Source organism: Cavia porcellus, unplaced genomic scaffold (genome assembly GCF_034190915.1).
Source record: "Cavia porcellus strain 051 isolate PalLab524CR breed Dunkin Hartley unplaced genomic scaffold, mCavPor4.1 scaffold_13, whole genome shotgun sequence".
NCBI classification, from domain to species: domain Eukaryota; kingdom Metazoa; phylum Chordata; class Mammalia; order Rodentia; family Caviidae; genus Cavia; species Cavia porcellus.
The window spans coordinates 51,334,466-51,360,986 of NW_026947496.1; the positions used below are offsets into that span (position 1 = coordinate 51,334,466).

The 26,521-nt window shown below is 38.0% G+C and overlaps 1 protein-coding gene and 1 pseudogene across 4 annotated transcripts in view; one reads left to right on the plus strand and one right to left on the minus strand.

Moving 5' to 3' along the window:
• Tafa1 (TAFA chemokine like family member 1) overlaps window positions 1–26,521 on the plus strand; it is a 491,640-nt gene that overhangs the window by 314,051 nt on the left and 151,068 nt on the right. The window lies entirely within an intron of this gene.
• LOC106028437 (testis-specific Y-encoded-like protein 5) lies at window positions 7,373–8,512 on the minus strand (annotated as a pseudogene).

Consider the following 26,521-nt stretch of genomic DNA (forward strand, 5'->3'; position numbering starts at 1 on the left):
GGCTGTGTGGAGTGTTGAAATTACCAATTTTATAAAATTGCTTTTGATGTTGGGTAAGATGCTATTTTTATTGAACACAGCAATTGCCGTCCCGGTTTCTGGAGGATAGTCTCTTCCTCTTGATAATCCTATTTAGTTTCACATTTGTGTTTGGAGAAACTAGTTATTACACAATTTTGAAACCCCTTGAGCTAAAATTGCTGGGAAAAGTGTCTGCTGGGCAAAGAGGCCAGTCTAAGTACTTTGGGTGTTTTCTGAGCATTAGTAACAAATATTTCAAACCTGGTAGATTGTTACAAATTGTTTACAGCATTTTCCTGGAACCTGTACAAGCCAGTAGGCTAACATGAGGCATAGATATATTGCTTATTCACTTTTAGAGTGTACTTTATTTTGGAATTTACTTTGCCTGAGCATCTATTCATATATAACCCGAGCTCCATATTTTCTTTGTTTTAGAGAATAAACTCCTTTCATGTAATGAATGAATACATAGCCTTGTATCTCTAAAAAGCAGAAGGAGATGAACATGAATCTGAAGTTAGAACTTAATGATAAGAAACAGTGGTTTGTGTCTTAGTTCCTTTCTTGTCACTGACACAAAATGTTCAACACCCAGAAGTTAAAGAAGGAAAGATTTATTTTGGCTCACAGTTTGTAGAGGTTTCAGCCCAAGGTTAGCTGGCTCCCAGGCATTATGGTAGAGGAGAAACAGCTTATATCATGGAAGTCAGAAAGCAGAAAGATACACTCTTCCAGGTCACACCCTCCATGATCCACCTCCTGTAATCAGAATTGACCCTCCAGCATCACACTTAGCTGTAAACTTTTCAGTGGATGAATTCATTAGTGACTATCACACTCACATAATACAATTTTCTCCTCAAAGCCTCACCTATAGGCACATAAAGCTTTTAGGGACACCTGTATATAAACCATAAAAGCTTAAAAACTAAGCAGAAAATAGATTAGTGACAAAACAAGAAGATTGATGATTGTAATGAAATGAAAATCAAGAAAAAATTCAAATGAGAGGTTGACTCTAAGGTATGTGTAAAATGGAAAAATATAATCTCATGATATTACGAAGCACTCTAATTCCATCTGCATCCTTAGTCACTGCATCAGAGTCTCCTTAGAGAAGTAGAGCATAGTCTTGCTTGAAGTCATTCTTATTGATTGATCTATCAGTTTTGGTGCTTCAGCTTTGAAATTTTGTCCCTTTCACATGATCTATGCCCATATAGTCATTCTAAGACACCCTGTCACTTGTGTGGTAATGGTTCATGACAGCTTGGAGACTAGCTTTTAAAGCATAGGAGACACAGTCCTTCAATGCCAGAGCCTTTTTTGCTTTAGAAAAAACTCTGTCTTTGCTATGTCATTCTGTTTTAATGCTGTCTCATGTGTTGACTTCTGACTTTCTCTAAACTCCAGGCACATGTTCTGAGTCCCAGCTCCTGGTTAACCTTATAACTGGGATACTTTTATATGGGTACAGGTGAACTATAGATAGTCTGAGTTTGGATAATCTCTGAACTATCATGTTTCTGAACTCACAGATGAAGAATCTGTTAGATTTGTCATGCCTCATTAATTAGGAATTACATAAACAAGTTAATCGACCTGTTTCTGTGTTAAAATTTGCATTAGTTTTGACTTTTTAAGTTATAAGTGACAGAATACTAATTCAAACTGACTAAATAAGTAAATGTATATATACATGCATACATAAGTTCAAGTCTCTGAAATTGTAGCCATGTGCATATAATTGTAGGCATAGCTGGATCCAGGGGTTCAAAGAATGGCAGTGTATTCTCTGGCCCATCTCAGTACCACTATATGGTGAGTTGGTATAATTCTTTCTTATAGAAAATAGCTTTGTCTGTGCATTTTGGGTAATTAGTCAAAAGAAGCTATATCCTAATATAGTTCTGGGTGCTAAAATAGCCTTTCTTTACCAAATTTTTATATTTCCCATGTGCTTTTTTCACAGTTTAAAAATGACTTTCTATCCTCTAAAAAATTGACAGCAGGTTTTCTGATAAAACTTGGAAGAATACTCATAACAGCACCAGTTACAATGCCCCAAAATTGAAAACAACACAAATGTTAATCACTCTACTAATGTGCAGTCATAAAACAATTTAAATTGAAACATCTCTAACATAAATACCTAAATATCACAGTACTCAATAAAAAGCTAATAACAAAAGCTGCATATTATATGATTCAATTTGTGTGGAATATATGCTAGAGAGTAAAGAGAGTTTACTCTCTATGCTAGAGAGTAAAACAGTTTCTAGGATAGAGATAGAACATCCATGAAAACAGAAAATAGACTACTGGTTGCTGAGAGCGATGGAGATAGAAGGATGGAGAATAATTGTTTAAAAGATGTGGAGTTAAATATTCTTTTGGTAACCATGGCACAGTGCTATGAAGACAGTAATGTCACTGAATTTCACTTCAAATGGTAGTTTCTATGTTCTGTGAACTTTACCACCATAAAATAATAAGCCACATTATAAGTATTAGAGAAATACTTGTTTAATAAATGAGTATTAATGAGATAATAAGATATTTGCTTAAAATTGCAATGTCACTACCACTTTTTACAGAAACGTGTTTGTTGTGATAACTTGGAATAAAAAGCCACTCACCTTCAAAGATATTAAATTTGTATGATTCATACAGGACTACAAGACTGAATAACTAAAGCAAACTAACAAGAAGAACAAAGGTGGAGATATCACATGCACTGACCTCAAGCTATACTACAAAGCCATGGCTCCAAAATAGATTCATAGGTCAAAAGAGCCAATACAAAGCCCATAAATAAACCTGAGCATGTATAGTCAACTAATCTGCAAGAAAGAAGGGTACCCAGGATATGCAATAGAAAAGATACAGTCTCTTCAATAAATTGAATTGAGAAAGCTAAACATTCATTTGTAAAATATAATAATAAAATTATATCTATATCATACGCTATATACAAAAACCACTCACAATGGACTAAAAATCTAAATGTAAAACTGGAACAGTTAAAAGGGGCAAAGGGAAGACCCCCAAATGGCCAACAGGTAAATAAAAATATCCTCAACAGTAATCATTAAGGTTATACAGTGAGATATCACAATGAGATTTGACTTCACATCCATTAAAGTGATTACTATTAAATTATTACAAAGTAAATGTTGATAAGAATGTGGAGAAAAGAGAACTCTTTGGTACTGTTGTTAGTACAGTGTCATGGTTTATGTCTGTGTCCCCCAGGCCTCATGAGTTTGCATTGTGTACTTGTGATGATTCATTGTCTAGTGCTTGGATTGATGGTGTTCGTGCTCCACCCACAAAGGGGTGGAGCCAGGATGTGATGTAATGGCAGGAAGAAGGTGTGTCTTGCTCTTTGCTGGTTCCTGCTTGCTGTTTGCAGCCACCATGAACTGCGGCCCAGCCATGCCCGCCTGCCTTGGAGCCAACTGAGTGTGGACTGAAACCTCGGAAAAAGCTGTAAGAAATAAACCTTTCCTTTCCCAACTTTGGGCTTCAGGTATTTTGTCTCAGCGACCAGTAAAAAGTAACTAAGACATACAGCCATTATGGAGAATAGTGTGGAGGCTCCTCAAGAAATTAAAAAGAAAATCACCTTACGATTCAGCAATCCCACTTTTAGATATATCTACAAAACAAATGCTAAATCAGTATCTCAGACATCTGCACTCACATTTTTTTAACGGAGCTATAAGTTTTTATATTTTCAACATGCGTGCACGATAATAACTACTTATGCTGCTTAGGAACACAGAAATAATTGTATTCTTATGAAGATGTCAAAATATCAAGTGTAACAAGTTAGCAATGGTTTACTTTTGGGAGGCTATTTTAATAGAACAAAACAATTTTTAAATTATACTTTTGAAACCAGAGTTATATTATGAGAGCAGGACAAGCTGATAACAATCCTAATGGTCACACAACCTATTATATAACAGGAAAAAAAGACTGATTCTATGGTGAAGGCTCTCAAGTACCTTACAATGGGATTTTTTTTCTTTGTTTTCTTTCTTTCTTGCTTGTTTGCTTGCTTGCTTTCATAGCTCTATGTAGTGAAGGCTGGTCTCGAACTAATGGCAGTCATCCTACCTCAGTCTCCTGAATGCTGAGTGCTAAGATTACAAGCATGCACAACCATGTCTGGCTACATCATAGTCTTTAAGCTAGTTTTATAACAGAACAGTCTCTGCTTTTGAGGATCCCCTCAGCTCTGAGTCTCCTTACTAATTCTGAAAACTCATTTCTAAGGACCATTTCTGGGACTTCATTAATTAACACTGAAAGCAAACTGCACCCTTGATAATAATAGTACGCCCCACAGCTATCAACACCAGAGTCCCAGTCTCTCAAAGCAGCCCAGCTGGACTTTCAATAAACAACACAGATAGAAGAAACTATACATGAAATTAGGTTAACTGTAACTGGTGATTGTTGCCAGATGGTGGGCATACAGGACCCAAGGATTATCTTCTGTGTTTCTGAAAATCTCTGTAATAAAAGGCAAAAGAGTTTCTTTAAAAAAGTAGACTTGCACATTTTGGGCAAAAATGTAGAAGGTGGTTTAAGATTTTAGAGCAAAATACACAGCAATGCAGCATTAATCATCCACATATACAAGGTCACATCGAGAAATAAAGAGGAAGCATCCAAAGTGACATTCTGTTGTTGGTTTGTTTCAGGGATGCAAAAAAAGAAAAAATAAAACAAAATCCACGAATGATAAGAATGCAAAGTGGACAAAACTCTACACTCACTCAGGCATCCTATCAACAACTTCTTTAAAGCTCCCATCCTGACCTGAAGAAGGCTCTTTTTATCCACCTTCTATCACTGCAGCTTCTCAGGCCATTTCTGTCAGCTTTCCCAGGACCATCTCTTACCAGGTTCATGCCTGCTCCACATGTTTGCTCCAAATTCCCTATTAGCTTCCCTTTACCGTAACTCTCAGCCAAGGACTTCTTTGCAAAACTTAGATCGAGGTCTAATCTAAGATAAGGGAAGCAGGGGGAGTGCAGATGTATCTCTAATCCTCCTTTCCACACTCAGGCATGAGGCAAAGGAGAATAGAGACTAGCCTGGCAGGGTGGGCCCAGCTTGGTTTGCCCGGCTACTACAAATAACCTGAAGATCTAGAACAGATTCCTATGCCCTAATCTCTACCTTGGAATCCTTCTTAGTGGAGACAAATGCCTACCCCTGCATCATCTGAAGGTATAAAACAAAGAACTGTCAAGAGTGGGAGTGCTGGGACTAATGATCCAGGTGCTGAAACTACTACAAAAGAGGAGAAAAGCCTGGAGCTTCAAGAAGAAAATGTCAGAACTAGAGGAGTTGTAACCCTAGCAGTGTGGAAGGTTGCGGAAGAAAGATTACAAGACTGAGCCCAGCCTAGGCAATTTAGCAATTTAGTGACATCATCACACACACACACACACACACACCACTTTTTTTTTTTAAAGAGCTGAGGATATAAGTGCATAGGCCTATCAGTTTAATCCATAGTGGCCCCCCCCAAAAAAAAAAAAAAAAAAAGTGGACACTAGTCCACTAAACAGTTGCCTTGAATTCTCACCTTCAGAACTATAGAGTATGCGTGAGGCCCAGAGTCTGAACACAAACTCCACTTGGCTTTTTGGTTGCATTGACTATTTCAGCCTAGTATAAGAGTGCGCATAGAGGTCCCCAGTGGTATGCACTCTGTATGTAAAAATCACTGCTTTGTCTCTTCTCTGCCTGAGCTGTCTATTTTTTAAAAGTTAAAAAAAAAAAAATAAAGGAAGAAAGGAAAGGAGTAAAGGGGAAATGAAGGTGGTTGTCTTGGTTACTTTTTACTCATCACTGAGACAAAATACCTGATGCCCAAAGTTGGGAAAGGAAAGGTTTATTTCTTAGTTTTTGGAGGTTTCAGTCCATACTCAGTTGGCTCCCAGGCAGGATGGCATGGCAGGGCCGCAGTTCATGGTGGCTGCAAACAGCAAGGTGGAAACAGGCAAAAGAGAGAGTGAGACACAGCTTCTTCCTGCCATTACATTGTATGCTGGCTCCACCCCTATGTGGGTGTAGCATTGACACCATCAATCCAAGTGCTAGGCAATGAAACAGTCACAAATGCACAATGCAAACGCATGAGGCCTGGGGGCCATCAACATGTACCATGACAGTGGTAGAAAGAGGAAGACAGAAAGTGGAAAGTAGAGTGAGACAGTGGTCTGGAAGTCAAGGAATTACCACAGAGAAATGAGATAAAGTCAAGTAGACCACAGTCCACAGATGAGAAGCACCTCCTCTACAGTACCTTCCTTTGGGTACCCTGGTCATATCTTAGAGGAAATTAAGGGAGGTTAACAAAGATACTCAGTTGACAAAGGTGGAGCCCAGGCCCATCCTTACCTAGAGTCACAGCATAAAGACAATGAGCATGTGTCCCTACATCCCAGCCCTCCCACCAGTCCCAGTCACTAGGGTTCTGAAGTCTGGGGAGGGCAGGTGTGTGTTTCATGAACTGGCAGAATTCTTGAGATCATAGGCAGTTCCTGAGGTCCTTGTTGACCAGGAAGCCAATGAGGGCCAATAGCAACCTAGACAAAATTGAGAGGTCTGACAGTCACCACGCATAGCCAGATATCAAAGGTTCATCTGAGCATGTCTGCTGATAAACACGATGGTAAAGAATACGTGGCATATTGCCCATTGAAGCTCAGCAGTCATGTGCCATTCTGCTGGCCAAGCTGGAGATAAAGTAGATGGCATCTTAGTTGGTGCTCCCACGCCTACATGACAAGAAATTCTGGCTCATCATATGCATTGGCTTAATATTGCAGTGGTAACAGTAAAGCTTCCCATTGATAAAGTACATGGTCAGCATGAACTTGTAGCCCAGCAAGTCACTAGCCATGAAGTAGCAGACTTGAGGATGCTCTGGTCCTCCTGAAGAATGATTTGAGAATGTTTGTGTCAAAGACAAGCAGGGAAGGCCAGAGTCAAAAACAAGGTCCAGGCAATATACAGAAAGGCAGGACACATCTCAAGTGCTTAACACAGAAACATCAGGGTGAAATCATGCAACATATGACACTACACTATGTTAACAAAACAAAACAGGAAGGTTACAGCGACTCAAAAGAATATGATCTTAAGTGCCATATTCAGGATAAAGTCCAAATGGACGACAGCACATAGAAGCCAAGATGACGAGGACACAGAGAGCCAAACACACATGTAGAGAACCTGCAACAGGTACCGCAGGAGGTAGTGGGAAGACATGCGCAGGATCAGTTGGATGCTTTTACCCTGGCATAGGAGTCTCCTCTGGCTACTTTGCTGAGCCTGGCCTGCCTTCCTTTGCTTGCTCTCCATGGGCTCCTCCACTCAGAAGGTGGTATTGCAGAGGATTGGGCTACAGTGCCTAGTTGATTATCTCAACAATCTTGTCAGACTCCACAGAAGTGCGGTTTACAAACCGCCCAAAGAAGCTACCGTTTTTTCTTGGTTTCCCTGAGTCATGGAGTGTAGATCGCGTCCTGGGAGCCACTGGATAGGAGTAGAATGAGAAATCACCTGATGGGAAGGCCCACATCCATATACCTTGATGAGCACCTTATTTTGGAAATAGGGGTTAGGGCCAAGGTAGAACTTGATTTTGTAGCCCAATCTAGCAAGGCCAAGTTCCTCCACTTCCAAGCTATTCAAATAGCTTAGTATTTCTTTATCTTGGCCATTGAGAAAGGCAGACAGCTGGGGTTGCTTTTGGAAAGTTTGTAGCCAAAATCCCGGGATCTTCTTGGTGAAGTCATTGCGGCCTTCCACCTAGGCCAGCCACTGCAGCCTGAACTTGCGCAAGAGCCTGAGGTCCCGTCCACCTGCGCGCTGAAGGCCTCCAGCTTCAGCGGGACCATCTGTAGGCTGTCCATGGTGCCTTTGGTCACTAGGGGCCTCGACCCAGAAGGCGCCTCTACCATTTTCCTTTCTTCCCCCACTGAACAGGGGGTACACTCCCCAGCCACCCCTTTCTTCGGCTGCCCACCAGCTGCGGCCTGAGGTGCCCTCCCCGCAGAGGAGCCCCAGGGTGCAGCTCTTTTCTGGCACCTTCTTTCCACAAGGGCCATGCTCGGTTGGTGGTGCAGGGGCCATTTTTGGCCTCACAACAGCTCCCACAAAGATGGTATCTGTGGGCAGCCGCCCTGAGAAAGACGAGGTCCTGCCTGGGCCGGGCTTGGTGGTGGTGTCCACCACGTGCTCCCCTGCAGCCCCTCTTGAGCATGAGGCCACTGTGCTCCGCAGCTTGAGCCTTGAGCATGAGGCTCCGCATGAGGCTGCCCCTGCTCCTGAATGCCTTCCCGGGGCTCTGGAACTGTGGCGGATCCAGGGCGTGCGAGGTGCACGGATTGGGGTTCGGCGTGACCTTTGCCTGGGCTTTGGCGTGGGAGGACTTTCGACCACTGTGGCTGCTCATGGTGGTAAGCAGGCTCCACTCCACAGCCGCGCTCTTCCTGCCTTCTCTTTCTGCACACTCACATCTGTGCAGTTACTTTCTTGGTTACATTCGTCTGATTTCTGAGACCAGCATCAGAATGTTTTGAAAAAGATCCTCAAATAGAGATTTTTAGGCAAAGTTAGATTTTTAAAAATGTATCTGCACTGAACACAGATACTTAAGCATTCAAGAAGTCAGAACACACTCAGTATTTTCTCAGCATGTTTGTGTACATGGATCACCAAGTGACTTTGTTAAAAGCAATCCCCTGACAGTCGTTCTAGGATGGGCCTGAGATTTTGTATTTTAAACAAGTTCCCAAGGGATGCCCACACTGCTACCTCATGTACCACACTCACACTTTGATTTTTACTATGATAGGAAAGTGATGCTAAGATTACAGTGTTTTGACACACATACTTTGTGTCTTGCTCATAGTGGATGTCCAACATGTATCTATATCTATATATCTGCTCACCTACACACATCACTGAGGGGTTGTATTAAAGAGGACCTGCCATCTTGGTGATGTACCTACTGAGCGATGCGAAAAAGACTATAGGGAAATTGAGCCCCAGTAATTCAGTATTTTGACTTAAAAGTTATCACATGTCAAAAACCACATTTCATTATCTGGAACAAGCTCTTTGAGCATAGTTCAAATCAAGGGACGAGAAAAAAAATTTTGAGTCTATATACTTAGCATCACTAATTCAAATTCCAAAATGCTCCAAAACGTGAAACTTTTTGAGTTCCAACATGCAGTTGTGAGTGTAAAATTCCATACCATGAAACTGTTCCAAACACAAAATTATTTTGGTAAAAATATTGTGTAAAATTATCTTCAGGCTATATATCTAAGGTTTATATGAAACACAAAAACTATATTTGTTTTTAGGCTGGGTCCCATCTCTTTCAAGATATTTCACTACATATGTGCAAATGCTACAAAATCCAAAAATATCCCAAATCCAAAGCACTTCAGGTCCTTACCATTTCAGGTAAGAGACACTCAACTTATATTAGCAAACTTTAGTAGCTTATCAAATGGGCCACTGTCATGTGACTTCGATGATCTTTTACAATTTTCACAAACAATGTGGTTACCAAAAGTTCTGTTATTACCAACTCTTTTACTTAATAAAGACGGAGTTACACGTTTAAAATGAGGTAACTACTTCATTTTCCAGGGATGGAAATATCAAGTCACGAATTTAATTATTTGAACCCACACTTTCTGGATTTTCCTATGAGCCATTACCCATTTTAAATTCTGATAAATGACAACGAACGCATTATCCATTACAGAAATCCAATTTTCCACAAGCACAACAATGATTTTATAAAGATATTTTTACCTATTTTAGCTGAATTACAATTGACTTAGGTGACAAATAACTGAGATTTCCAGGTTATTCCAATGGCTAGGAGGACAAAGGGAGCCATTTTTTTAACTGAAGGATGTCCCATTGAAGGACGTCTTGCAAAATGAAGATACATGTTTATTCATACTCTCACATAACAGAAGCACAAAACACCTATGATAATAGTCCAAGTCTGACTGGTCATTGAGAAATGATGGATAGTATCAACAGTTAGAATAAACACCGATTTGTCTTTGAATTATTTGTTCAAGCAAAAATGTCCTTAGCAAGAAAGAAAGTCCCATGATATTTCTAGTGACAGAAGATTCATTTCTGAAAAACATTCCTTGGATGCTTTGCCAGGCTTTGATTGGTAAACTGTTTTTGTAATTCATAAATCAGAATTCACTGCTTAGAGCATTTGTTCTACACTTATATTCCTCCTTAGTATTGAGTATTGGATCATTGACAAATGGAAGCCTTGGAACGTGGCCAAATTGGGCTTGAAACCTATCATTATCCTTTACCAGCTGTGTGGCCTTGGGTAAAACATTTAATTCCTCTGATCATAAGCTCTCTCGTCTTACAATAAAGAACATAACATCCGCTTTGTAGGACTGCTTGAGAATTAGAGGCTGTGATGGTTCCAGTAGATATCAACTTGATTGGCTTTGGGATCTGCTCAAGGGAAAAGCACACTTCTGGGTATGTCTTGGTGGATCATGAAAATGTGGCCTTGGGATCTATGTCTGGTCTTTCTCCCCTTCCTCTTCGGTGCTCTTCTCCTGCTTTGATTGCTAGCTGCCATGAACTCAGCAGCTTTTAACGACCATGCCCTTTTATCATGAAGCTTCTGCTTTGGAGTAGCCTACTCTGGACTGAATTTCCTTAAAAGCCGAGCCAAATTAAACCTCCTCTCCTTTAAACTGTACATGTCAGGCACTGTATCCAGCAGTAGTAATGCTGTTTAATACAGAGACAATGTAGGCAAAGTACCTATCAGAAGTCATTGCATGCTGACCTCTGACTAGGTTCTGACTAAGTTCTGATTATTATGATGCTGAGCTCACTGGGCTTCAGTGTCCTGAGCATCTTCACTCTGACCTGATGTTTTCAATGTCTTCTTTGGTCTCTTGTTTTCATGCTTTCAAACCTCTCAACCTTATTTCTCAGCCACTACTTACCTCAGTATACTTTTATCATACTGAATTACCCTCTCTTTTTATCTGTTAAGAAAATCCAGGAACCTAAATGTTGGATGTGAATATTCTTATTTTTTCCAACCACCAAATAAAGTGAGAAAATATATGGCTGGCAATAGAAAAAAATTAATGCTTGCCTATTAAGTTGAGTTCAATAGTCCTAAAAGTATGTTCCTAATGCTGCCTGAGAATCGCCTGGTGGGTATGATGGTAAAAAGGAAAGCCCTCACTACTGAATCAATACCTACAAACTAGACAGAATATGCATTTGAAGTAGCCTTTCCAGGTGATTCTATGTCTGCTTGTGTTTGACAGTTTAGATTAGTTAAAGTATGACCCTTCCCCTGCCAGCTTTACTCGGCTCTAATTACTATATCCAGTTCTGCACTGGTATAACCAAACTGCTCATAATTTTTGTTGAGATTGGGCATGCATATATTCATAACCATATTACTATCACCACAGTTCAGGTAATAAATCTAACACTTCCAAAACTGTTTGCATCCCTTTGTGATTGTTTTTGTTTCATTTGCTGTGTGCATGTGTCTGTTAGTATGAAGAACCCTTGCAATATCCAGCCCTTGACAAGATTTAAGTGCTATATTTTTTAAAGTAATCATGAAATTGTATCTGAAAGACACAGGGATGAGAACATTGTCACTTCTAAGGGCAACCTTACTTGATGTGTGACACATCCACCTAAATTTCACACTCTTTTCTATCTGCTTTTCTTTTCTCTACTGTCTAAAAAAGAGCAGTATGGAATATCTGAGATACTGAGTACTCGGTCACTTTCATTAGTTCACTGCCGACCACAGAGTTGAGTTTTCTAATCACTATAGTGGGTTTCTGTCAAATTACATTAGCTTGTGTTCAAGTGCAGAGCTTAAGGTTCTTTGACTTAGAGTTCATTTAATGATGTGGATATTTGTTTTTGCTGTACGAGCTTATGTAGAAAACTGTTCTCACTAGTGAGTTCTTTGCTACCTGTTATGGATCTTTAGTGCTTGTTGTTAACAACACTTAGATAAGGCCGTGCCTTAATTTTTACCTAAGTAATGGAACTCATCCATCAAATTTCACACAGCATTTTTTATATGGTTGGTACTGATCAGTGTTCAAAAACTAAATCCCTGCTCCCAACCCATGTTGAATTCCAAAGCAGTTGCCCTTGGCAATGTTCTGCAGTCAATATTGAATATGTTGTCTTGCAGGTGGTTTTGTTTTATTAGTGATTTTTGACTCTGAATCAAAAGTATGCTTTGTTGTTTCTCTGCTAGATTTAAGTGAGTACAAGTGCTCTTGTAACTGTAAATGTTCAATAAATTCTTTCTAATGAAAGTAATACACATAGCTATCATTTCTTATTATGTATCACTTTTAATGTTAAGGCCTTTTAATCAACCATTTTATGTTCATAAGTTTCTCAGTTCATCCTTACCAGAAACTTGTGAAGTAAATATTATTGTCTATTTTTCCCAGATGACAAAATTTGGGTTAGATATATTTTAAATAATTGACTCAGGACCAAAAACTTTGCTTTCTGACTCCAAAACCTCTACAGGGCTAATTTATATATTACCTATCATGAAGAAAGTTTCAAATTTCTGCTTGTTGAGGTCTGATAACTGTGTTACTCACTACTGCTATCTTACTGTTTTGTAACAAATTATCCCCAAACTCATTGATTTGAAACAATAATTTATTACTCATTCATGTGTTGGTAATTTGCCTGGAGTTTCATTAATCTCAGTTAGGCTTGTCTGGGCTGTGGGTTGTAGTCAAGTCCAGGCTATTGCTATCATTTGAAAATGGCTTGTTCCCACCAAAACCTCAGTTTAATTTTGCAAGGTGGCAATTTTGAGAATTGGGGCATAGTAAAAGATTTTGGGTCATGGGGTAGGGTTCTTAAGAGTAGATTAATGCTGTTTTGTGGTAGTGAGTAAGTTCTAACTTTCATAAGACTACATTAATCACTACTAGAGCAGGCTATCATAAAAGAATCAGCTTTCATTCCCTTCCTTCTTCTGCACAGTTCAACTTGCCCTCCTTCTTTTCTCTCATGCACGGAGGAGCATATTTCATCACAAGATATAGCCGCACAATCTTGGGCTTCCAGGCTTGAGACATAAATAAGCCTTTAAGCTATATAAACCTATGTTTCTTATAAATTACTCAGTGTCAAGTTTTTTCGTATAGCAACAGAAAATGGACTAAAATGTGCATGTTTCTCCTTCTGGGGCTCAGGCTGAATGGAAGCAACTTATATGACAGTCTTTTCATAATAGTAGCACAATCATAATTCAAAGCATATATACACTACCTCCTGAGAATTTGGACTACCAGACGCCTATTGTCAATTCCACCTACATTCCACTAAATAAAGCAAGTCTCACTAACAACACAAACATCAGTGTGATAGAAAAAGATGGAAAATGGGCATGCATACTGGGAGAGGTTGATGAAGAGTTGCAGGAAAGATAAATCTGCTACAGTTGGCTTTCATTTTTGTTCTCACTGCTTAAAAATTTAGTGGATTCTCAACACAGCATTAAAAACTGTACTTGTCACTGAGAATTTAGCTCAGTGGCAGCAGTGCCTGCCTGGCAAGTGTGGGGTCATGAGTTCAATACCCAATAAAAAAAAAATCCTGTAATTGTCTATAAAATATAGCAAATTTTAATATATGTCTCATTAAGATTATTCCATTGTTTTAACATTTTTCAACATAAAGAAAAAGAGACTTGCATTATTAAAGATAAGGGCTCAATATGTACCATGATTGCAATTTTAAAATAATTCTACATCTCTTGTCTTTAGAAAAAAAAAGCAAATTAAAACAGCACTGAAATCCCCTACTTCAGAAAGAATAGCAATCAAGATAAAAATCAAATAATAACAAACATTGACTATAGAGAAATAGGAAATCTTTTACATTGTTGTCAGGAATGTGAACTAGTACGACCATTATAAAAAATCAGTATAGAGATTCCTCAAAACTAAAGCTAGAAATTCCATTCAACCCAGTTATACCCCTTCTAAGTTATCTTCCCAAAAGAGTTAAAGATATCGTATTACAGTGATATAGGCATACCAGAGTTTAGAGCTACTAGACTCATAATAGCTAAATCTTGGAAGCAGCCTACATGTCCACCAACAGATGAACGAAACAAGATGTGATATTTATACACAATGGGGTACTGCTTTGCCATAAAGAAGGAAAATTTGGGTTACTCATAAGAACACGGATGCATCCAAAGATCATTTTGTAAGTAAAATAAATATGACATGCAAGCTTAAATATCATATAGTTTCTCATGAAAAGCTCAAAATTTAAATAAATATCAAAATAAAAGCAAGCTAATAGGAAATGAGGAGATGTATCTTTTCCAACAGACAAGGGGAACAAGAGATGAAGGGAGTAGGGAGGGAAAATAGGGGAAGTATTTTGGTTACTTTTCTCTTATTATTCAGCAAAATACCTGATGCCCAAAATTAGAGAAGAAAAGGTTTATTTAGCTTACAGTTTGTGGAGGTTTCAGTTCATAATCAGTTGGCTCCAGGGCAGAGTGGCATGGCACTGGTGCAACACTTTAAGGCAGCAGCCAGAGGAAAAGAGGAAAACAAAACTCTTCTCATCCCTTCTAGTGTACACAGGCTACCTTCCCCTCCAGAGTAGTTGTAGCACTCACAAAATCTCTGTGCCCTCCTCTTACACCGGAGGAAGATATTTAAAAATTAAGGATCCTAGCTCCCTGCTGAATCTCTTAGCTAAACTTCTAAACTTCTCAAGTTGACACCACGTATCAATCATAACAATCCACCCCTTGTCAACTTGGCATCCAGTCATATTCTTTAAACCAGCCTCCAGATACAAAGCCATGCTTATTCTTAATGTTTTGTAACTGTGTTATAACACAGTTAACAATCCTTAAGAACCAGAATTAAGTCTATCAACATTATATCACATTAGAACCATAACATTTTGCCCCTGGCCTCCCACAGATTCATACACAATCCTTTATACATTGCTCAAATGTTCAGATTCCAAGTCTCTTCTATGATGGAAGGCAAACTCTTAGCTGCATACCCCTATACAAATGAAAACAAAATTAAACACTTCCAATATGTGATGGCGCAAAATAAGCATTATCATTCCAAAAGGTGCAAACAAGGATACAAAGAATTTGCATCAAAACAAGTCTAAAATGCAGCAAAGCAAACATTAAGTCCTATAGTTCCATATGCACTGTTTGAGGCCATAGGTGGCAAATTGTGAGCTCCAAAGGGCTCGTGTGACTCCACCCTTACGGCACTTCCGGTGGTTACCATTTTCCAAACTTCCAGATTCTCCATTGCATCTTTGGCTTGATACTCAGAGCTTCACACACTGACCTGCCAGGGACACACCACCTGTCCCCAGGCCTTCTGAAATCAGGGCGGGTGGAAACTGCTTTAACCTCAAAACTCATGCATTATTCATGCACCTAAACCCAGTGCCATGTGAATGCTGCCAAGTTCTGCTGCCAGCTGGATCAGTAGCTAGGCTTTCCTCTGTCTTGTCTGTAGGGGTCAAGTGCCTGGATCACTGAGCACTTTGAACCTGATTGTGGGGAGCAAATTTTCTATGTCACTGTCATTCTGGAACCTTGTAGGTGCTCCACTGCCATTGTGGAGCATGGTGCTCTGCGACTTTCTCCTCTAAGCAAAGTCTTTCACTTTTGCAGTTTTGAGTCTGCAAAAGGTGGAAAACCACTGCCTCTTCCTGTGATGCTCACAGGCCATCTTTTTTTATTTTTCTGTTCCTTCTCAACAATCAAGATCTCAGCTCTCTCTTTACAGTTCACAGCTTCCTGGCCAAACTCATAATGTTTTTAAGTCATCCTGCTGGGCTGTTTGCTCTTGATTTGCAACACACTTCTGGCTAAAAGCCCCAACCATAGCCATGCCACCACCTCAACATTCAATTGCCTTAAAATTTCTTCTGTCAGATTATTTAGTCCACCACCCTTAATCTAAGTCTCAGGAAAAGTCTCTGGAAATGAACAAAATGCAGGGATAAACTTTCTGACAAGTCATAATACATATCATGTGGACTCCAATAACCCGTGCAGTCAGTCTTTACTGGCAGGATTTCTGTCAGCCTTCTCCTCTTCTACACTCTGACCAGAATCTTCCATACAGAACTGTTTAAGGTGTTCCAGGGTTATTCTTTCAGGCAAAATCTCTGAATCTTTCCGAACTCTTCCCACAAACCATTCCCAAAGGCTCTTGAACCACATAATTAGGTACAGTCACAGCAGTGACCCCACTCTTGGTACAAATTCTGTGTTGATGAGACAAAATACTTGACAACCAAAATTAGGGAGGGAAAAGTTTATTTAGCTTACAGATTTTGGAGGTTTCAGTCTATTATGAGAAATCCAAAGTTTAAATAAATTGAATATCAAATTAAAAGTGAGATAGTAGGAAATGAAAAGATACATTTTTTTCCAAAAGGCAAGAGGATAAAGAAATTAAGAGAACAGAGAGGGAAAGGGGAGAAAGGAATACAATAAGATATGTTATGCACATGTTTGAATTCTGCCCACAATGAATGTAATTGCATTGTACTTCAAAATGTACTAATAGAAGTAAAAGTTAAAAATAATAAGTATGGCAGTGTGGATGAAACTGGCAAAAAAAATTTTTTTGACAGGAAACAACAAATTGAAGGCTTATTCTCCAAAGATATTTTATACACTGCAAGAGAGCAGAAAATATTTGTTATTGATAAAGCTCCTTTTGTTGTTGTTATCGTTATTTGAGACAAGGTCTCACTAGGTAGTATAGGCTGGCCTTGGACTCACTTATGCAACCAAGACTGATCTCAACTCATGACAGTCCTACTGCCTCAGCCTCAGAGTTTTGGGATTATGGTCATATGCCACTGTGCCCAGTCTGAAAAACACTCTTTAGTAAAAGCTGTTTTGAGTGCCATATTTGGTAGAGCTATGTTCAGAACAAGAGTGTTGACTACATATTTAAAAACACTGGTAATATTTTTGCTGAGTTGTACCTTTGCAACTGTAAGTAATAGCTCTTATCTAGAGAAAAACAGAACAAAACAGATGTCTCTGCAGTGTAGGCACTGAAAGATAGAGAAGCATTGCTAGAAAAAACAGCCTTAACTAATGGGCCAGCTGTTGATACATAGATGTTCAGAAAGAGTGAACTAGACTTCTAGAATTAAGAGAAGTCAGAGAGGTAGAGGACTAGAGTGCACACTAAGAAATCCAGTTACTTGGTTTGGCTGGAGCTTAAAGGGAAATGGGGCTATGTAAACTAAACACACGATCTTCAAAAAGATCTGGAGCACCACGATAGTTTTGAAGTCCGTGGCTTTGAGAGTTGAAATTGTGTGGGGGCACATTTTGGGAAGTGGACTTGCTAAAGAACCTGTATCATTAGTTAGGGATCATCTTTCCCTAAGGCCAGCAAAGTATGAACAGTGTGGCTGAGCTGTGAAGTGTTTCCCCTTCCATGTAACTGATTTCTTCTGTGTGGCCCCATTGTGAAATATCATTAACTCTGGCAAAAAACAAGATGCGGAGAATAAAACCACAAAGCAAGTTCTGCCCTATCCTCCAAGGTATCTGTGTCAGTGAAATGTGAGACACCTCAGCCAGTTTTTAGAAGGTGCTTAAAAATGTAAGATTTGCCACAATGATGAAGAATAATGAAGCAATTTTGCCCAGTAAGTTTTTCCTTTGTTTTCCTTGTCTGATCCTGCTTAGAATGAGGACTTTGGGAACGTATCTTCTTTCATCAACTGGAAAAGCCTGTGAACTTGTTTAATCTGCACCTTTGCCAAAAGATAGAGCTGGTAAATTTAACTGAAACATTAAGTACATTCAGATATTTTTCTCTTTTCTTAACTATACAAATCCCACAGAAAATACAATTTTCATGTCTTAATTGTGATACTGAAAGTGTCTTTTATTCTCAGTATGCTTGAGATAGCAAAGTAATTTTTGAACTGAATGTGATTGTCTCAGTCATGATTCAAATATTTAATCTAAGAGGAAAATTCCCAGAGTGCTTCTCTCATCATTTCTCAGTTCTGTGGAAAATAAAAGCCTCAACTTTTTATGATCTGATATTATTTCCATTATTGGTATTATGCTGTAGGCAAATATCCTTCAAGAGCCAGTCTCCTTCCCTTGTGCTCAGTGAGTTAGACCTCACAAAGGCTCAATCTAGCCTTTACAATATGAGTTGCAGCTACCTTGTAATCTGCGGAGAATTTAATAACAATAATTTCACTTTATACAGTGCAGCCTTTAAGATTTAATAGTAGATTCTTCACACACACCAAGTATCTTTTTTTTTTTTTCCTTTCAAAGCCTTTTATATTCGAAGATCAAATTTCCTATAGGTTAGTTGCTTTAAAATCCTTTCAGTGGCTTGTGTAGGTCTAGGAGAAAATCTATAGATTGATTACCTAAGGAATTGGATGACAGAAACTTACATAGTAAAACACTGGAATCATTTTGAGTTTTTGTATTTATTACCCATTCAAAAGAAAATGGTTAAAGAAAGCCTTAAATGTTTGCATTTTAATATATCCCAAATAAGTAAACATTACATCTCAAACAGTTTTTCTGCCAAGTGTAGCCTTCAGACCACCTACATATAAAGCTCTGATGAGTTTTAAAATGCAGATTTCTGGATCACTTTTCAACCTTACAGAATTACAGTTTCTAGGGATACAAATCCAATAATTTACATAAGAAAACCAGAAAGTCATGACTGTAATCCACACCAAAGGCTGAGGCTGAATGTTCTCTGTGCTTGATAATTTTACTTTTGATGTTATATGTAATAGTAGTTTTCCAGGCTTATGGGTAAAGTTAAGGAGGTTGAGACTATGTCCATGGTTCTCCAATTGTCTGCCAGGCTATGCCAGGGAAATAAAATATTCTCACAGAAGCCCACAGGAAAGTAAATTTCCCAGAAGACTCACTGATACTCAGCATCTGTTGGACACTGAGCCAACTACTAGTTTAAAAAAAATTAATTTTCAAATTACACATTCTTGTGTTTTTTGCCACCTATTTTTGGTGATGTCATATAGTCATATGATGGGATTTTTAGCAGTTGATGTCATTGGCTAAAATAAATGTGGAATGAGATCTTTTTTCAACATTAAGAAGTTGTATAGCAATGTTTAGATAGATAGATAGATAGATAGATAGATAGATAGATAGATATACATATTTGTATTTGTATAAGGATTGAATTCAGGGCCTTTGTACGGAGCTACATCCTCAGCACTTTTTATTTTTATTCTGAGGCAGAGTCTCATGAAGCTGCCTGCTTTGACCTAGAACTTGTGATAGTGTATCAGCCTTGTGAGCTATGTATTTTAGTATTGTAACTATATCTGTATTATGTCATATAAGAATTCATATATTTGTAGTATTAGTATATATAAAGTGTGACATATTTTTGTAATATTTTATGTTTCAGGTCATTTTTTGAATGACTAAGAAATTATTCAGATATAAATGTCTACTAAGGTGCTTGAACTACTTAAGAAATGGAAAGCTAAGCATTATTTAGGTCTCTTTTGTATTTATGTGCCTTGTAACCACCTTTATGAAGTTTGGGGACTCATGGCTTAAACTATACCTTTGCTGTCTTGCGGTGAAACATTATGTTGCTTAAATTATTCTGTTCTTATCTGTTTTATTATGTCCTCTTTTAATCTTTTTAAAATAAAAAACAAACAAAAAACAAAAACAGAAAGAAATCGTGAGCTCAAATCTATCTCCTCCAAATGCTGTCTTTTCAATAGTACTTTTTCTGTCACAGTCTTGTGAGAGAATTCTAGAGGGAAAATGCATGTGTGAATCAGACATGATATGAAATGCTTTTCAGGACTGATTCATTAGTATTAGAGTTAATTAGTCTTGTTCCACTAAATTGATCAGTTTGAACTGACTAGCAAAGAACCTAGATTCTAGCCCTGATTTTGCTCTCTGTATGGTTTGTACTTGGACATTTAGTTTCTTTTTATGGATTTTAGTTGAACCTTACTCAGCTAATAACAAGAGAGAGTAGTTATACATGTCTTTAGAGAGTTTAGCTGCTAGGCACTGTGCTTTTTTGCATCATTATTTAATTTTAAAATAGCCCACTTAGGATTTTTATTATTCCTATTTAATGAATACAGAGAGTGGAAGGTAAAACAAGCTAGCCAACACTAAGCCTCACACAATTGTTCACTGACTGCAAGAGTAATAAATTCATTAGAGTTCCTTGATAGCCACTGAAGTAAAAAAATAAAATGTAGTGCTTCACTCCTAAAGATTGGTATCATATGGAGTCTAATAAATGCTGACCTTTGGTAAAACACTGCATTCAGGATCTAGATTATAGCATCATTTTGGACCAGAACCACTGTTAATCTTTGGAAACACCTGCTTTCTGCTGAACCCCTCACAGCACTGTCATCAAAGCAGGAGGCCCTAATGGACTGGAACGAAGTGAACACCTGGGCTAGAAACAGTCTCTGCCTGGTCCAGACAATGAGGCCCAGAAGTCAAAATCTGAATGCAGGACTGGTCAGTCCCCACTGCTGAGCATGTCTCACTGGCCTGTGGCTCTCATCCTTCACTGTTGCCTCTGCTTCTGTGCTGAGGTGTAGCTTCCAAAGATAACCATGAATATAGAAAGAGAGGTGCTCTTTTGCAGGAAAATCCTCTGACTCAAGAAAAATAGAAAAGGGATTAACCATACTCAGAGTGTAAGAAGTCAAGGAAAAACGTGAGAAATCCACAATCGGTTGATAAGAACAGTGAAGTGACATTTCGGTTTGACAAGGAGACCCAGGAGATAACGTTCCAACATCACATTAATGCAGACAGATGCCATCTCATTCAAGCTTTTACTCCTGCCTGGAAAAAAGTAATCTTATAACTAGAAGTAAGAAACAGGCTTTCACTAAAAGTGTTGTGTTTGCAATGTGTTGTGCTGAATTTTATTTTTTAAATGAGGATTCTAGAAAATCAGACATACGCTGTTGGAAATTTATATTACATTTTCAAGGGAGCGACAGGAAAGGGTGAATCAGAAGATACATGGAGGATACTTCCTAATGGAATCTGCACTCTCTCAGGCACAAAGAAAACATTAACCAAAAAGAGCAGGTTGTTAAATTATGTGCCTGGCTCTACCAGCCAGATACAATGCTGCTTAGGATTTTTCTAGAAGGACTAGATGGCTATTTACCCAGAGTTCTTTTACACAATTTCCAACTGCAAAGCATTAGATTTGTTGAATTGAGAAGATAAAGCATTTAGTTAGAATCAGTAGAGGAACAGGCTATACATCCAGATGAAATCAGGTTTGGTATGTTAATATTCAGCAGAGAATGCTGTTTACCTAACATTTTCCTTTCCTGAGACTCCAAATTATAACTACCACAATCACCAGGGGACTACTACCTTAAGTAACTTCTGTATGCCATAGTACTTAGAAGAGTCCTTTAACTCAAGATCTTTATGAAGACAACAAACAGAAGGGTTGATTGAATATCATTGCTAACATTGTTTGAGCCTCTTGTTTGATTATTGTTGTACATAGAGTTTGATTTATGTTAACTCATTTAAATATCAAAGTAGGCTTGGCAACTTCAAAACACCAAGTAGCTTGCATAAATTTGTATTTCCTGATGAGAGTTGTTCCAGAGTCTTCAATAAGGAGAAATACCTAGTGCTTTCCAGCTTCTCTCCCTCTCATGAGAGGAATTTTTTGTGTGTTTGTGGTACTGGGGGTGGAACCCAGGCCTCTACACTGAGCCACATACCCAGCCTTTTTTTTTTTTCAAGCAAGAGAACTTCTTGCTAAGACATTAAATTGCCCATGTTGGGTTGGAAATAGCAATGTAGCTGCCTCAGCCTCTCATAATGCTGAGGTTAAAGGCTTGTACCACCATATCTGGAAAAAATATTAGCGTCCTGGGATAAAAACAGGAAACTGGTAAAGCTGGAAGGCTGGGGGTGTAAGTATCGTGATTCAAAATGTGCATGATGACGCTCCCAAGTGTCTCCGAGCTTTCTACTCCATGGCAAATGCTCTTCTTTACTTCAGGAAGTTTCTTTACATTGGTCCTGTCTCTTCCCACTCTCTTATAAAATACTGCTCTTGTCTCCTGGTACCTGCCTTGTGCTGTCCAATTTCTGAGTCACAGTTACTATTATACTGAAATGTTCTTCTGAAATGTTCTTAGTACTTACATTTTTTGCAGAAAGTATTATCTCTGCTGTGGAGTTTTCTTCCCATTAACACACTCTCAAATAGGACTTGTCTAATTTCTAATTAATAGCCTTGAATGATGCCACACTCCTGTGTGTGTCATCTCCTCTGCTCTCTCTGAACTTACAAAGACTACATACTTTTCAGAATTTCTTTTTAGCTGAACATGATTTAATGAACACCTTTTTAAAATTTCTTTTTTGTTAGTGTATGTTTATGGTATATAAATATGTCTGATCATTTTTACTCATGCTTCACTTTTTCTTCTCTCTCCTTTTATGCATCCCTTTCCCATCTCTAAAAAGTCTGCCCTGTTTCCTGCCATGTCTTTTGTATTTAGCTTTTTAAATTATTAGTGTGTGGGTTCCTCCTATAAAAAATGAGATATGTCGTCCTCTGTGTCTGATTTTTTTCACTCAACATTTTGCTCTCAAGATCCACCTATTTTCCTAAGACATGGCTCAAATTTATCCTTCTTTATGACTGAGTAGAACTCTGTTGTGTTTATATGTCACATTTTCTTATCCATTCATCCATTGATGGACATATATCCTGCTTCCATAATTTACCTATTATGAATTTTGTATGCGTGTAATTCTGGAAATTCAACCCAGATCCTTCATGTTGAGCTACATCTCCAGTCCCCTTTAATTCTCTTTAAAGTTACAAGTCCTCAAGGCAGGGCTCATTCTTGCAATGCTCCTACCTCAGCCAAGTTTTTATTCTGTTATTTATTCTTGCTTCTTGCTTCAGGTCCTGTTGGAAATGGTTACCCTGTGGGGTAACTCCATAATATCTCCCATCTGATAGTTAACATTACTCTACAATAGAGTTTAGCAACCTTGTGTTGTAAAAGAGAAGACAGTACCCATTTTATACCCTGTGATTTGACACAGTACAACTGTGTCATAGTCTGGTACAATCACGATGTATAACTGAGTGACTGTGGCTCTGTTCCAGTAAAGTCCTGTTTATAATAATAGGTTCAGCATTGGCTTCCCATCTGATCCACAAGACTGCTGTTCTTTGTTTCCTTCTCTGAAACCCCTAATTTTGGCTTTACTTTTTTTTTTTAACAGTGGAGGCAACATATTGCTTTTTAATCACAATAAATATTCTAGCACCCGCCTGTCACTATCTGCCTAATGAAAGGGTCCACTTATGGGCCTTTGCTTGTAGCTTTCTCAGCAATTTAGCCCTGATGACATCCCTGAACAGCTTTGCTGCTGTGAGGACTCTCTCTGAATTGCTCTTCATTTGGAATAACTAGCTGTAAGGTTTTCAGGTGTGGACAAAGACAACATTGTGGAAACCTCCCCAAATCAGGAGACTGGTGTTCTAGTTCCCGAGGCGGACCTTTACTGATTCCATCATGCTGATTCCTCTGATTTTTTAGAGGTGTTTTCTGTAAAGCCAATACTCATCATAGTGTTAGTAGAAAACCAAAGAGCTAACAACGGGATCTTTAGCTTCTGACCTCAACCTCTCCCTATCTGTGTTTCTGGAAACAAGTAATTTAACCTCCTTAGATTTCCATGTCATTCCCATGAAGGCAGAATGAGCCCTTATAAGAATTAAAGGAGATAATGCTTATAAAGTACTCTCTGCAGAACTGGGTATGTAGCACATCTCTGCTAACTAGCTTTATTTTTATTTTGTTTATCATTCTGATTGATGATGATGAAGACATCCTAAATTCCAAGATGGAGTATATATTCAGAAATAGCATGTATCCAAATTACATTACCTTCTGCTACCAAATTGCTTGGGCTACTTTAAAAACAGACTATATCTTGCTGGATTCATATACTTTCTTGAGCTACAAATTTGGGGGATGGAATACTGTTTGTGAACTACCTGAGACCTATTTTTCTAATTTTGTTCCTGTGGGGGCATTTGAAAGGTTAGAAGAAGGGGTATTTAGGCTGTAACACTCAAATCAGGCCTCTTTTATTCCACTGAGCTATTAAGTTTGCCCCTGAAACTCCAGTAAATTATGAAGACTTTCCATGTTGCTACAGTTCTGAAATATTTCCACCCAAGAGCCTTGTTTTCTTCTCTCCCACCTCCACCCAAAAAATGTCTGAAAGCAATTTTTAAAACTCAATATGAAATGTAAGAATGAATTACTGCAATTCCATCACAGCCACAAGAATCACGTTCCTTCATGAAAAGTAGCACGGTTCAAAACAATCACAGTAGAAAGATCAAAGACCCATGTAAAATATAGGGTCGGGACAAAAGAAATAGAAATGCCTTTTGATAATTTTAAAATCTGGTTGATAAACATCTAGTAAGTCTTTGCTTCTAAAATACACTGGACTTCCTAGGTGAAAACATTTAGTATTAGGATGATGCCAATCTGCTTCTTGTTCCTTTATAGCAAACTGGTTTTTTTCTGGTAACTTTTCAAGAATTATTATCTATGTGTCCAGAAAATCTTGCTAATTTCCAAGAGGGATCAGAAAGTTTGAGCTGCACTCTTCCACAGAATCTGTTATATAGATTTTTAACTCTTTTTTGAAATTTTTTTAATTTTGGAATTTTAATCAGCATTTGATGACCACGAATCTGAAATCTTTTGTGTCTGTTTTTTAAGTATTTTTCCATAAGCAAAGTAGTTTCTAATTGTTGAAAATTTTTACTGGCTATCACATTTCATAGGTATCTGTTTTTCTGGACATGGTATTCTTTATGAAAGAAATACATGCCATTTCTGCTATACTCTGTGAAATAGTATCCCACCCATATAAGCAAGAGAGGGAAGTGCGATGGTTGTTTAGTTTTTCAGTGTGTGTTTCTTTTAACAGTTTGCCTACATTTTTGATATATAATAGTTAAATGTGATTTTTGTCCTTGCTTCTGATTATGTGATGGATTTTATTTATTGATGTGCATATGTTGAACTAGTCTTATATCTCTGAGATGAAATCTACTTGTTCATGGTATATGGTTGTTGTGATGGTTTATTGCATTCTGTTTGCCTGTAGCTTACTGGTGATTTTTTTTTTCATCTCTATGTTCATTAGACAGATTAGCCTGAAGTTCTCTTTTTGGTTGGATCCTCGTCTGATTTTGAAATCAGAGTAATGGTAGCTTACAAGGATGATTTTGGGAGTACTTCTTCCCTTTCAATTCCATTAAAGTGTTTGAGTAAAATTGCCATTAGATCTTCTCTGAAGTTCTTATAAAATTTGGCAGCAAATTTGGTACTGAATGGCTATCATCAAGAACTCAAATAATAAAAATTACTGGTAAGGCTGTGAGAAAACAGGATTTCTACATTGTTGGTGATAATATAAACTTGTATACCCATTGTGGAAATCTGTTTGAAGATTTCTCGTGAAACTAAAAATAAAAATTTCATTTGACGCAGCTATTTCCCTTCAACATGTTACCCCAAAAGAGTTAAGATCATTGAATTACAGTGATACATGCTTACCCATGTTTATAGTAGCAAAATTCATAATAGATAGATCTTGTAAATAGGCTCCATGCTCATCAACAGATGAATGAATTTTTTAAATGTTATATTTACATACAGTAGAATAATACTCTGGCATGAAGCAGGATAAACCTGAGGCATTTGACAGTAAATGGAAGCAACTTGAGTCCATAACATTAAGTGAAATAAATCAGACATACAAGCTTAAATATATAACAGTTTTTCTTATATGAGGAACCCCAAAATAAATAAAAAAATAAAATAAAAAATAAATAAATAAGAAGCATAAAGCATAAATAAAAAGCAAAATAAAAAGTAGATTATAGGAAATAGGGACATGTTTTCAAATGGGGAGGGGAATAAGAGCTAGAGGAAAAGGAGATGAAAAACTTAAGAATTGAAAGAAAAAACAGAAATAGATCTTTACAAATGGAAGGAAACCAAGAGCTGGAAAGAGGAGGGAAAAATAAGAATATGGGATGAAAAAATGATTGAGATTTGAACTCCCCATGATAAATCTACTCATCATATACTCCAAACAAATACTAATAAAAATGCAAATTTAAAAATAAAAATTTCACTCATCTTGGGGGATTGCTACATGTACATATTGCATCTGCATATGTGTTTTATGTGGGTATGGGCCTTTTTAAAAAAGTTGTGGCATTTTAAAGTT